The 12,577-nt window shown below is 42.9% G+C and overlaps 1 protein-coding gene across 3 annotated transcripts in view; it reads left to right on the top strand.

The window, feature by feature from the left end:
• Nucleotides 1–12,007: 12,007 nt before the first annotated feature.
• LARGE1 (LARGE xylosyl- and glucuronyltransferase 1) overlaps nucleotides 12,008–12,577 on the top strand; it is a 285,860-nt gene continuing 285,290 nt past the window's right edge. For 2 of the 3 annotated variants that reach the window (XM_035569242.2, XM_035569241.2), the window contains exon 1: nucleotides 12,008–12,344. The gene's annotated coding sequence lies outside the window, so the exon portion shown is untranslated. The remainder of the gene's footprint in view (nucleotides 12,345–12,577) is intronic. The other variant, XM_035569240.2, reaches the window with a different exon arrangement.

Raw genomic sequence — 12,577 nt, forward strand, 5'->3', positions numbered from 1 at the left:
ATTTCTATATATTTGCAAAGACCACTCTTGCAAAGCATGGCTAGCTCAACAATCTCACAACATGTGCAAAATGCAATCTTTCTGCCTCAAAGCTGCAGGACTAAGGACTGGGCTTCTACCACCAAGGGAAATGGATTAGATGGGGACAGGTTGGAGACCATATGGAAAAACAGAAGTCTCCAGCTCCAGCACCTCTAAGAGGGTGGGTAGCATGTTGTTGAACACAGCAGTGTTGGAGAGACCTCCCAGTTCCAGCAGTGAACATCACAGCAGATATCCTGTCTCTTCTCTGGGTGGTGGCAGCTGTGGTAGTGGGAACCAACCTGGTTCACCACAGTTCTGGCCATAGGCAAAGCAACCTGTGGACTATAGCTATTCTGCTGTCCTAGACCACAGCTTACCTTGTCTGTTCTTGGGGCTGGTCTGCTGCAAAAGTTTTCATATTCTTATAAATGCATTGTTTTTTCTGGGAGAACTTGCAGTATGCAGTGTTTAGCGTGCCTGCACAGCTTTTTCAGACTCGTGGTCTCAGCACCCACGGTCTATGGTGACTCAGCAAGGCTAGGGATGGGATCTTGGATCTTGCTGAAAAGTGTCTCAGATCTCCGCTGTGTCATGGCGCTTGCTACAAGCTCTAGAAAATTCTTAAGCTCCTGCAGCTTGACATCACAAAAACATGTAAATATAAAGAACCTATTCAAGATAAATTGTGGTGGCTGCTAGAACACTTGTAATTTTCTCTCCCTCTGAGTCCTGTTCAGTTGGATTCATGTCACACAGGAGGTTAAGAATCTATTTTCCATTTCTATGGGGCATAGTTTTCAATGTGCATGCCAATTAGAAGCTATATAATTTTTCTCATTAACAGCCTTAACTTAAACAGCCAAAAAGACATTTGTGCCCACGTTTCCACCACTTGCATTCCAGCCTGGTGTACTGCTGTATTTATTTCACCTAACCATATAATAGTTACATAAAGTAACTCTCTTGGGTTCCTTTCTCTTCGCTCACTGCTCCCTCCAAGTCCACTCAGTACTGTTATTTGTGTTTGGTCTGCTTTGAGACTGCCCTCCCCCCAAAGGTTTAAATAGCCAATGTACTGCTGATATGGTCCATCAGGACCTAATATATGTCTCAGGAGAGCAACAGGCTTGATAGAGTACTTGAGGCAGAGCCGGTAACAAGCACAGGAACAACAGGAAGAGGCTAAGGAATTAATTATACTCTACCCATCTGCAGAAGGGTTGGGCTGCTTGATGACCCAGTCAGGCTGACAACATTGTGCAAAGCCCCCAAGCAGTTTTGCTTGCCCTCAAGTAATGCTGACAGTCATCTGGGGCTTTGGCACTCAAGCTGTGGCAGTCTGGTGTTGAAGAATGGATCCTTCGGGAATATTTTAAGGTTCCAGTGCTGCCTGCTGACATCTGCCAGGTGAAGATTTGGTGCTCAGTACTCAGGAGATGGATGGAGTTTTGAATGCTGAAGGAGATTTGTTTCCTCTCTCCTGCTCGGACAGTAGGTGTGAATTTAAACTAGTGGAGACAGGGTATTTTCAGTGTTGTATTTCTTAGAATTTAATTAACTAATTGTCCTACTGAATCTGTTCTTCCCACTTCATCCTGTGTTACAAAATAAGTCTATATCTTTCTGTTCCTGATGAAATGATGTGCTCCCAATGGAAGCATGCATGTTGCTTTCAGATGTGTAGAGTTAGAAGCCTGCTAAGGGGGATGAAGTTGACATGTTGTCTTGAGATAACCATCTTCTGTCTCCAGAGAAAGGCAGATGCCCCACGGTCAGCAAACATTCTCTTCTGAGTTTTAAACTTTTGTTTATGGAAGTAAGGGAAGAAGAGGATATCAAAAGAAAAGACAGAACATATAGATACGCTTACATCAAAACTAATTGGCAAATATGGAGCTGTGGAGCTACTGACCTTGTTGTGTAATCCTGTCATTCAAGGGATGTTATTCAGCCCAATATATGTTAAGACGCCAGGACAGAGAGTACCCTCTTAGCAAGCTTGGCACAGAATAGCAGTTACCAGTCAGTCTGGAGATTGGGTCTATTGAAATTTTATTTAAAGGATGTTTCCAGAGTAACGTGTTGATCATCAATTATATCAGAGATGTAAATCATACTGAAACTCCCTTGCACTGTGCATCTGAGGCATGTCATCCATATTTCTGAAGTCTCAAGCACTCTGGCCAATCCAAACACTTTTTGACAACTGGCTTCAAGCATGTCCCTCTGCTGAGGCTGCTCTTTGTAGCAAAGGAATCTGAAAATTAGTATTTCCCTAAAGGCTACCACTTTTTTTTAGCAGAAGGAGCATAGGTCTACAAAATCCCCTGGAATGTGATATTAATTTAGCTGATATAATTCCTCTTTCAAATCATTCTTCTAATGTCTTAAGACACTATGCTCTGTTTGCACCTCTGCTGGATTTGATGTTTTGTCACCTAAAGTCACTCGTATGGACATCCTGCTATTAGTTACTGCAGGAAGGGCAGGCCACAACTTTCTTTGTTGAGTCCAAATCTGCTCCAAGTGTCAATAAAACAAACGTTATTACAGTAGGAACTCAACAGTAGTGGGTAAGAGTATTAAAAGAATTGTGTGCACTTGATTACTAGTATATAGAAATTAATCTATGGAGGCAAAACAATTGCTGTGTGCACCTGATTACTAGTATATAAAACAATCTACGGAGGCAAAGGAACAGATAGATGGGAGTGAACCCATGACAGCTGTATCTTATAGCACCCAATTTGTCATGCAACTGTCACTTGTATCTAGCCTTCACCATGTATATACTGTTGGATGGGATCATTCATGCCTTACTACACTGATGTGGTCAGGCATAATTCTTCAAAAACACAATTCATTAGAACCCCAGTTTCTTATTCAAAAGTACTCAGAAGGGGAGAACAGAAATTGTGAGTTATTTCAGGAGAAAACCCAACATCTGATGGCAGAAACCTGTTCTAACTGTAGCCTACAACAAGTACAAATGCTTTGAGGGTGTCATATTCTGAGTGGAGACCTTCAGTAGTATAAAAGACATCTACCCTGGCATCTGACTCTTACTTGTGCCTATTTTTTTCTATAAATCTTATCACTAGAAAGAAAGTAGGAGGGGGAAAAAGCTTCTTGTTCATACAGGCATTTTTGAGTGATGCAGATACTACAAGTTAGAAGCAATACTTTGTTAAAACTCTATAGTGTCCGTTCTTCTGTAATATCCAGCCTTACAAACTACATTAATAGAATACTGTTACGGTTGCAAAGTACTCGAAGATTAGGAAATGAGAACTACATTCTTCAACCTGAATTCAATCCCCCCCCCCTTTTTTTTTTTTTCAGATTACAATTCCTAATCACACAATACAGTGATTTTTGCCAGACCTGTACTTTATTTGATGTGCAAAAAGGTCAGTTGTAGACTTCTTGGCACTCTTCAGTATCTTCACCTCTCTTACCCATGCCAGATTTTTTCATCCACGCAATCCTGTTTTTCAGCTTGTATCCCAACTCCCAATCAAATCTCTCATTTTCTTTTTGTGTCCCATGGAAGAAATAAACTTTCCATTCTTAGCTGCAGTATCTATCCCTACCAGGACTCAAGTAGCCAGGGGAATCAGCTCAGAAAAACTGCTTTGCTCCTGCAGTGATGCATAGAAAAGAAAAAATATCACTTGCTGTCTTGGATGAGTAGATTGAAAAAAATTCAAAGGAGGGTGAGCTTTCATAGCTGTTGTATTAGACTAGCTAACACTAGAAAGAACAAGAGGTGTAAGCTCAACTTATGAGTATAGATTCTTTGAAGATGCAGCTGTCCCCTTTATCAAGCCTCTACTAATCACACAGTGATTTTTAAGGGTTTACATAAGAAAAACTCCACCTGTGTCCACGTAGTAGTGGCATTGTTCCCTAGCAGAATTCTCAGTTGATCCCTTAAATCCATCACTAGCTTTGAGAGTCTAGTTGCTGACCACCCAGTAATGTGCAGCTGACTACCACCTCTGAAACTTGTAGCAGATTATCCTGTACAAAAAGGACAGGAGACTAGTCCTTCCTTTCAATGAGCTAATTGAGAAAAGTGTCATTCTCCTATACTACAGCGTAGTAATTGCCATAGTAGAGATAACGCTGAATTTGCCATAAAGCTTGTTCTCAAGAAGTTGCATCTTTTTCATCTTAATCTGAGAAAAGGTAAGAAAATACAGTGCCTCCTAATGATGATTACTTATCTTGGCTGCATCTATTTTGCCTTTGGTTATTCTGAGTGGAAGAAGGTGGGAAAAGAGTTTCAAAAAGCCATTGGCATCAAGCCTGGTTCTGGAGAAATTTTGAGTCGTTTCTTTTCATTGGAGTTACTTTAATATCATCTGGCATAGAAACAATAAGGCAGCACACTTGGAAATACTGTCAACATAGACAAAGGGGGCCATGCCAGCCTAATTTCTGATTATAGTGCTGTGATCTTGCGCATTGGAGAAGTGGTATTTAAAATTATTTTCACTATCTGTAGATAAAATTCTTTTAACTGACTTAAGTATATGTTGATTTCATTGGAAACTGTTTGATTTTTTTTTTTGAGGTACTACAGGAACTGTGAATTCTGATACCACCCATGATAGTAAAAGCTTATTCTCTTCCTCGGCACACAATCTGATACTGACTGCAATCTTAGAGTAAGTAGCAATGCCAGCACTTCTGTGGTTGCCAAGTTCAGAGAAGCAAATACACGCACAGAGTGTATAATACCAATTGAATTGGTTGGGCTTTTTTGTATCTGTTGCTGGGTTTCTTCAATGTCACCTTCAGACTTTGAAGGACTGTCCTTTTTCTGAGCCCACATTGTTGCTTGGCCTCTAGTATGTCTAACAGCTTTAGTTTCACCTAAGAATCAATGAAAAAGCCCAACTGTGTCAAGATGCCATCTGAATCACTGAATATTGAAGTGTTAAAATACTTCTCTGGGAAAGAAAAGGTGTGTAATGTTGACAGGTTCATTGGCGCTAGTATTGGTCTTGCCTTGTTGTTTGACCTTAGCATCAACTTCTCTGTAACTGCTGGTGAGACTGAAAAGGATTATCCTTTAGTTACTGACAGTTTCGCTGTTGAGATGGGGTGACCTTTCCTATTCTTTTGCCAATGTAGCAAGCCCAGATCATAGTTCACAACTTCTCAAATGCCAGCAAGAACACAGAAACTTCCTTTAGCATTGACAGTCTTGGCTACAGAGAGCTGGATGCTGCTCACCGTCGCATCTCAGCCGTGCCAAAGGAACCTTTTAGTTTATTAACAGTACGCTTCTGAGATACACACCATTTGTTGCCACTAGATGAGTTCATGTTTGTATGCTTGTCTGTTTAGATTACAGTTCCTGTTCATATTCAGAAATAAGATACATAAACTTTCGTTGTGCTTTTTTTTGTCTAACAAGAATGTGGAAGTGGACTTCGTTCTGTCAATTTTGTAAAACTGCCAAAAAAAATTCATACATCGTGCTGTCTAGTTGTTGGGATGACCACAAAGCAAACAAGCCTGTGTCATTAAACAGGATCTGGGTTTTGTTTTACCCTCCCTTCATTGAACAGCAGCAGCTAAAATGCACTTTCTTCTTTCCAGAAAAATCCTCTAGGAAATGTTTAAAAGTACGGCCCTCACGTACAGTGGGAGAGGGGGAAATACAGAAATTCTAGATCTGACTGATAATTATGGTCATTTGTTTTTGTTCAAAAGTATTCCTATTTGACTCATTTGGTAGTGACTTTTAAGTAAATTTGGGGTAATTTATTTCCGTACACTCTATTTTTAATTCAGGCATTTTTATCCAGATTGTAGAGGCCTGGCCATTGATACAAAATTTAGAATTATTTTAACAAATATTGATATAATCCATTAGCTTGTAATAGATGTATGTTATCATTCATCTATTTCAGTTCATTTACATTCTACATCTACACTTATTCTTTAGGAATGTGTAAGTATTTTTTTTGGTCAGACTTACGAGCCCTTTAATATAAAATCAGCATGTATGTGACAGCCAGATGTGTTGCTGCTACTCTAGGTGCCTAAGGAAGCAATCAAAGCACCCTCCAAACATGCTTAACTCACTGAGTTAAGAATATTGGAGCTGACAGATGAAGTTGGCCATAAAGGACATTGCTTGGACTGCATGGAAGTTGACGGACATCTTAACGCTGTTTACTTAATCATCAGAAGGCTTACTGTTGTTGGCTGTCTGAAGAGGCTATTTGACTGTTGGAATTACTCATTTGTCACAGGTATTCTCTGAGTTTATATAACTGGCAGTTATTTCTGCCTTCTGGCAGAAACACACTGTCGATTGAATGAGCCTTCTCGCTCTTTTAAAGAAGACAGAATTCTTCAACTACTGTAAGGCCAGTTTTCCTTCTAATTAGCATCCTGGCTCTGGGGAGGCCTGTATTGGTAACACTTTCAGAAGTTAATGAAGCTATTCTGAAAACAACTCAACCTTCCATGTATAAGGCAGGTGCTTCTAATGGAAACAAAAGGTCTTGTTTTGATCAGGTAGAGCATCCTCATTTTCACCTGAGAAATGACAGATGTCCTTAGATAAATTAAAATCTAAATGTGTAAGGCTAAGAGTGGAAGAGCAATACACTGTGCTTTTTAATATTTCTAGTAAGGATAGCAGATACCTAATTATATAGGTCTACAACTCAGTTGAGTCTTGTCATAATTTTATTTAGCTTTCATACTGCAGGGCAATAATTGGAGAAGCGTAACAAAAGAAAATAGATTGCAACAAGAGAGAGAGATGTACCCAGTACTTTGGGGCTGAGATGAAGCAAAGAGAAATTACTGAAATGAAACTTCATAAAATTGTGCGTATATGTATATACATATATATATATTTTCCCAGAACACAGACTGGGACACAAAGGATAGTAGAGACTGAATACCACAGAAATCACTGCAGCTGCTCCACGGACTTCAACATACCTTGATTTATGTTTAAGAGTACCTGGGTCAGTTTCACGTTGCTAGATAGGGAAGTTTAAAGTTACTTCAAAGTTTGTTGAGTGCTGCTTTTCTTCACCAGAAGTTTCTGTAGATGGAAAGATACGTGTTAATACAGACTAGTTATGCTACTGTACATTTATCCAGGATTTCACTGCAGATAGCATAGGTGTGAAGACTCCTTTGTTAGAAAACAAACAACAAAAAACAGTACCACTTCAAACGCAGCACTTGTTACTGTATACGATGTACTTAATCATTACTGAAAACTCTGGAAACATTGGCATTAACTTTATGAAGTGCAAAATAGTCTTTTGAGTTGCATGAGTGAGATTAGCAAAATAGTAAGCAATTATTTCTACAAGTAAAAATACGAAATTGACTTGACCACCATCTTGGTAAGTCCCAACTAAATCTGATTTCAGTTTAACTTCATAAAATTAAATCCGCATCATGTTTACTCTTCCTTAGTTTTTATGGTTTTAAAACCACCATTCCTTCTATTAAAAACACTATTCTAAAAACAAATAAAAAAAACTAAATGACTAAGTCATAACAAAGGAAAATTAGTAACTGGCAGCAATGGTAAAACAGAAAATCTACAGAAAGTTTTCTCAGAGGTTCAAGGTAAACAAATAGAGGAAAACGCCCCTTTCCTTCACCTTTTCTTAGACCTAGTACTATAGCATAGTACTATCTAAGACCCGGTATTAATGTTTACCTTTTTGTGTCAAGAAGTACAACTGAATTCCAGGAGAAACCCATATAAAATTCAACACAATTTATCATAGAATGTTCAGTTTATTGTCAGAAATTTATTTTGGCATAGAAGAGAAATATTGATGTTTTAATAATTGTATTTGAATTCTAGAAGTTTTAGGTTTTCATTATATTTTCTAGTTATTTAAAGGCATGTATTTTAACAGGCTTTTTTTCAGTTTCTGTAAGTGCAGAGACTCTGCATTTTGTTCTGGCTTTCCTGTTTGTTATTGTTCTTTTTTTGTTTTGTTACATGCACAGGAAAATCTGCATTAAATTTTAATTTAGTGTCCATAGTGGAAAGCTTATGTAACAGAGCTTCCATTTTACAATCAAGAGCTGGAAAATTACAGATTAGATTTCATTCATTTCCTGTCTAAAAGATTTTTCAAACTACAAAAGATGTTGTGGCCTTGAGTAGTCCTGTGTTCACTGCGGTGTCAGATGATAATAAGAATCTTACAAGCTAGGACTTGCTTCAAACTTCTGGTTTTGCTCTTCATGCTCTGATACCATTAACAGTTGTGCAATTTTGCATATAGAAGTCAAGAGTAGCAATTTATGAACAGAGTCCTAACCTTCTGCGTTGAAGTGGATCGGTTAACACAATTCAGCCAGCCCTGCTAAACCAGACTTGAATTTCTGTTCCCTGTGAGAATAGCCTGAATTGTTGATTTCTATGCAGAAGTAGTTATTTTATCAATTCCACACAAAAGCAGCTCACGGAGGACTTAGTTTTGTCTGTGCATGTCCCATATCTTGAGTGTGATGCAGCAGCATCAGCCTTGCTAGGTATTTAAAATGCTGATTAATCACAGGAGTGTGTGTTGAGGAATGGGGGCACAGAAGTCAAATTTCCACAGAAATCTGTCACATAATGCACTATTAGAGCAGTAAAGAACTTTTAAGTTACCTGCTGAACAAATCACTTTTTTTTCAGAAGACCTCAACTAAAAAATGAAGCAGCTGTAAGAATGTCACAAGGACTTCATTGGTATGAAATGGGAGACAAACTTCATGTACATTCTTAGTTTGAATACTTGTGGGCCTTAGACCCCTTCTTCTCCTTCACATAAAATGGCTATATTGGAAACAGATTTTGTTCTTTTAATCAAAACTCATCTAGTCTGTAAATGTTCAGTGTCTTATGAACAGACTTAGTTCTCTCTACTGATGTTCTAGTGTAGTGAAAATACTATAATGTATTTGAAGACATGCACTGTTATGACTTTGTCTCCTTTCTCCAATAAGGAAAAAAGACCAAACACTTGTGTGGTTATTCATACCAGTATAATTTATTGTATTGCACATTAGAAGTAACCCCCTAAAAGCTCTTATAAAAGCCTTTATATTGGCACCATCTCAAAATAGACATTTCTATTCAAAAGCGAATGTCTGGTTTACATATTTTTTTATTAATTAGATTGTTAAAACTTTTGAATTTGCAACCTTAAATAACTTTATTTTTAAAAACTCTATACTTGACATTACTATAGGTTTTGCTTTTTAATATAAGTAGACCTCTTGCTCCAGAACCTATGTAGCTTCTCGCAAAAGTTTCTTTCTGTCTGAATGAGATCTGAAGTGCAAATATTTGCAGCTAATTTTTATTTTTACATTTCCTTGGCATAAGCATCCTTCTGTGCTCGTTTTTTACTCCATGTCCAAAGCAATTGCCACTTCAGGATCTTCAAGGACAAAGACTGATGGAGTGATTTTATGATTAATATGAAAAGATTACTTGTTTATAAACATAGTTTCTGAAAAACTCTATCTTCACAGGTAGTTGCTCCTCCTGTCCATGTTAGTTCTTGTAACCTGGTGGTAATCATTCTCAGCCAGAGCTTGATGAATGCTCCTGTGGGCTTGAAGAACTGTTGTCCATTTTGCGTAGGAAAGCAACCTGACAGATGCAGAGCAATTTCAAGTACAATACTTTGCTGCAGTATTAAGCTCCATCATTTGTCATGTATGGAGGTACATTAGACAATCCTAATAATCCGTGCTGCTCTTAAAACCTGAGAAACGTTGTGGGTGCTGAGACTTCCCTGCTCTAATAGTAGATAAGAACATTATGAATCTGCAGATATTGTTCAGTATTTTGTAGGATCAGACTGACAATTTACCAGTCTTTAAGACACAGCATGAGACAAAAAAATGTTTATCTGCTGAGACTTCCAGTGATAGGCAGTAGACAACCTGGTTTTCTTAATAATGAAGCCGTATATACAATCTTGTTTCCTCCTTCATACATCTCCAGCAATTCTTTCATCATGACTGTCACCAAAGCAGTTACAAACCTTCACCAGTGCAAGAAAAGATAAAGACATGTTATTACATGATAGCTGATCCTTTAGCTTCACTTAGGAGAATGGACAGAATAACTCGCTTCAGTATAGCTCATTTCTGACTTTGATCTGCTCACGAAAATAACTAGTGTAATAGAGACTGATCTGTATGTTACTGTAGCTTTCCCAAAAATCATTCAGATCCAAATCCAATTCTTTTTAAAGACACGCAGAGGTTTTTTTTTTTTTATCCAAAATAGTTTCTTAGTTGTCAAAATATGTCAAAATTTTAAGTCACTAACACTTACGTGATATCACTGGCATGTTCAACTTTGTGATTTACTCCAGTTCATCTGATACCACTCCTGACTACAGCAGCAGGCACTGCTGGCGGCAGAATACTAAGTTTGACGGACTGATGCCTTAATCAAGTCTGGCAAACACTCTCTTCCCATGAATAATCTGCTCCAGAGTTCACAGCATTTTGGTACAGCATACTGCAAAACATAACTTCTGCCCACAATACAGCAACTTCTGAGTAAGTTATAGCATTTAAGTAGTCGATGTGAGAAATTAGCATCTCTGGATCTCTGGTATCCTTTACTGAACAACATTCTTCCCTAAAACATTCCTTTATTGTTCTGGAGAAAGAAAGCAGTAAGTACTGAATGGCATCCCTGTTATTTCTACTTCTCATTATTTACATTATTACTCAAAGCACGTGTCTACTTTCCTTCCTCTTCCATTCTAAGAACGGATCAATGCCTTTTTAAAACTGAATTGTATTCACGTTTGCTCCTCTCCCGTAATTTCTGCCCTGCTCGTACTTCTGAGGAAATTTCAGATCCCCTCCGCGCCCATACACAGAGCTTATCGTACGGTCCTCTTAGCATGCTAATGTGGTGAAACAATCCATTTTACGCGGATGATGGAGCGAAATAAAACCGATGAATAAAAATAACGAGGAAAAAAAAAAAAGAGCCTTGATGACAGCTCTGTGCCCGTGGTGTGGGGAAATAAGGTGCGTTCATCGCTTCACCGGCACGCAGGAGGACACGGCCAGGGAGGCTGGCAGAGGAGGCGCTGGATTCGGGCGTGTTACCGGCGGTAGGAAGCCGGGTACTCGCCGCCGGGCACCCCGTGGCCGGACACCCTGCCGCCCCCTGCCCGGGACACCCCTGGCTCTCCCCTCACTCATCCCGGCGGCCGGGCCCAGGTGCGGCGGCCCCGGGCGCCGCTCGGCGAGGCCGCCGCTGGTTGGGCGCCGGGCGCCTGTCGCTGGGCGGTGTGTCACGGGCTGGCTCCGCCTCGGCCCCGCGCCTCCGCCCGCCCATGCACAGACATGACACAGACACACAGGCACTGCAGCTGCCGCTGAGCCCTGAGCAGAGCGGCGGAGGCGAGCGGCAGGTTCTCGGTAGCCGCCGGTAGGCAGCGGCAGCTGCCCTGCAAGCCCGCCTCCGCCTCGGGCCCCCGGCGGTGGGCAGTCTACGGCGGCGGGACCCGCAGGGGGCAGCCTGGCACCGGGCGCCGGAGGGAGCCGGCGGGGGAAGGCTGGCAGCGGGGAAGGGGCGGGAGGCAAGGAAGGAAGGAAGGAAGAAAGAAAGAAAGGGGAAGGGGGCAGCCTGGCGCTCGGACCCGGAGGCTGCCGCCGGGCATCGGCACGGAGCGAGCCCGGGCGGAGCGCGGCACCCAGCGGCCGCTGAGGCTGGGCCGGCAGCGGTAGCGGTAGCGGCGGCGGTGCCGGAGGAAGCCTCCCCGTGCCCGGCAGCGCCGTGCCGGTGACCTTCCCGGGGCCGCTCGCCCCTCGCCAGGCCTCGTCTCCCCGCGGAGATCGCGTACCAGGCCCCGGGGAGAGGCCGGGAGGCCGGCCCGGATCCCCCCCCGTCGCCCCCAGGTCCTGCTGGCCGCCGGCGGGGCCTGTGCACCGCGCGACTGGCCTCCGGGGAGAGGGGCGGGGAAGGCGAGCGGGACGGCCGGCCGGGGCCGGGCTGCGCCTCGGGACAGCAGCGGGGAGCGGGCAGGCCCCGAAGAGAGAAAGAGAGCCGGGCGGAGGAGGCGCATCCCGGGGAGAGCGGGGTCCTCCCCGCCGCCCTCCTCCTCCTCATCCCCATCCCGCGGAGAGTGGAGCCGCCGGTGCCGCCCCGGCTGGGACCCGCCGGCTGACACCCCTCCGGGGACCGAGCCGGAGCTGCCCGCCCCCCCGGAGCGAAGGAGGCAGAAGAACCGCTTGGCTGCCCGGGCAGGGGGGCGCTGGGCGGCCCGCCGCCGCCCGGGAAGGTGAGTGCCTGTTCGAGTCGTAGCGCAGCGCTCTACCGTTTTACCTCCCGAGCCCCTCTTCCCCCAGCCGGGGGTTTGCCCTGCCCGGCGAGGGGGAGCCGGGGGCTGCCACCCCGGCAGGGAGTCCCGCCGGCCCGGCTGCCGAGCCGCTCCTGCCCGGGGCCAAGCTGGAGTTTCACCGGGACGCCGAGGCGCGTTCCGCTTCCTGCAGCCCGGGAGACTTCGGCAATCAC

This window comes from Cygnus atratus, chromosome 1 (assembly GCF_013377495.2).
Source record: "Cygnus atratus isolate AKBS03 ecotype Queensland, Australia chromosome 1, CAtr_DNAZoo_HiC_assembly, whole genome shotgun sequence".
NCBI lineage: Eukaryota > Metazoa > Chordata > Aves > Anseriformes > Anatidae > Cygnus > Cygnus atratus.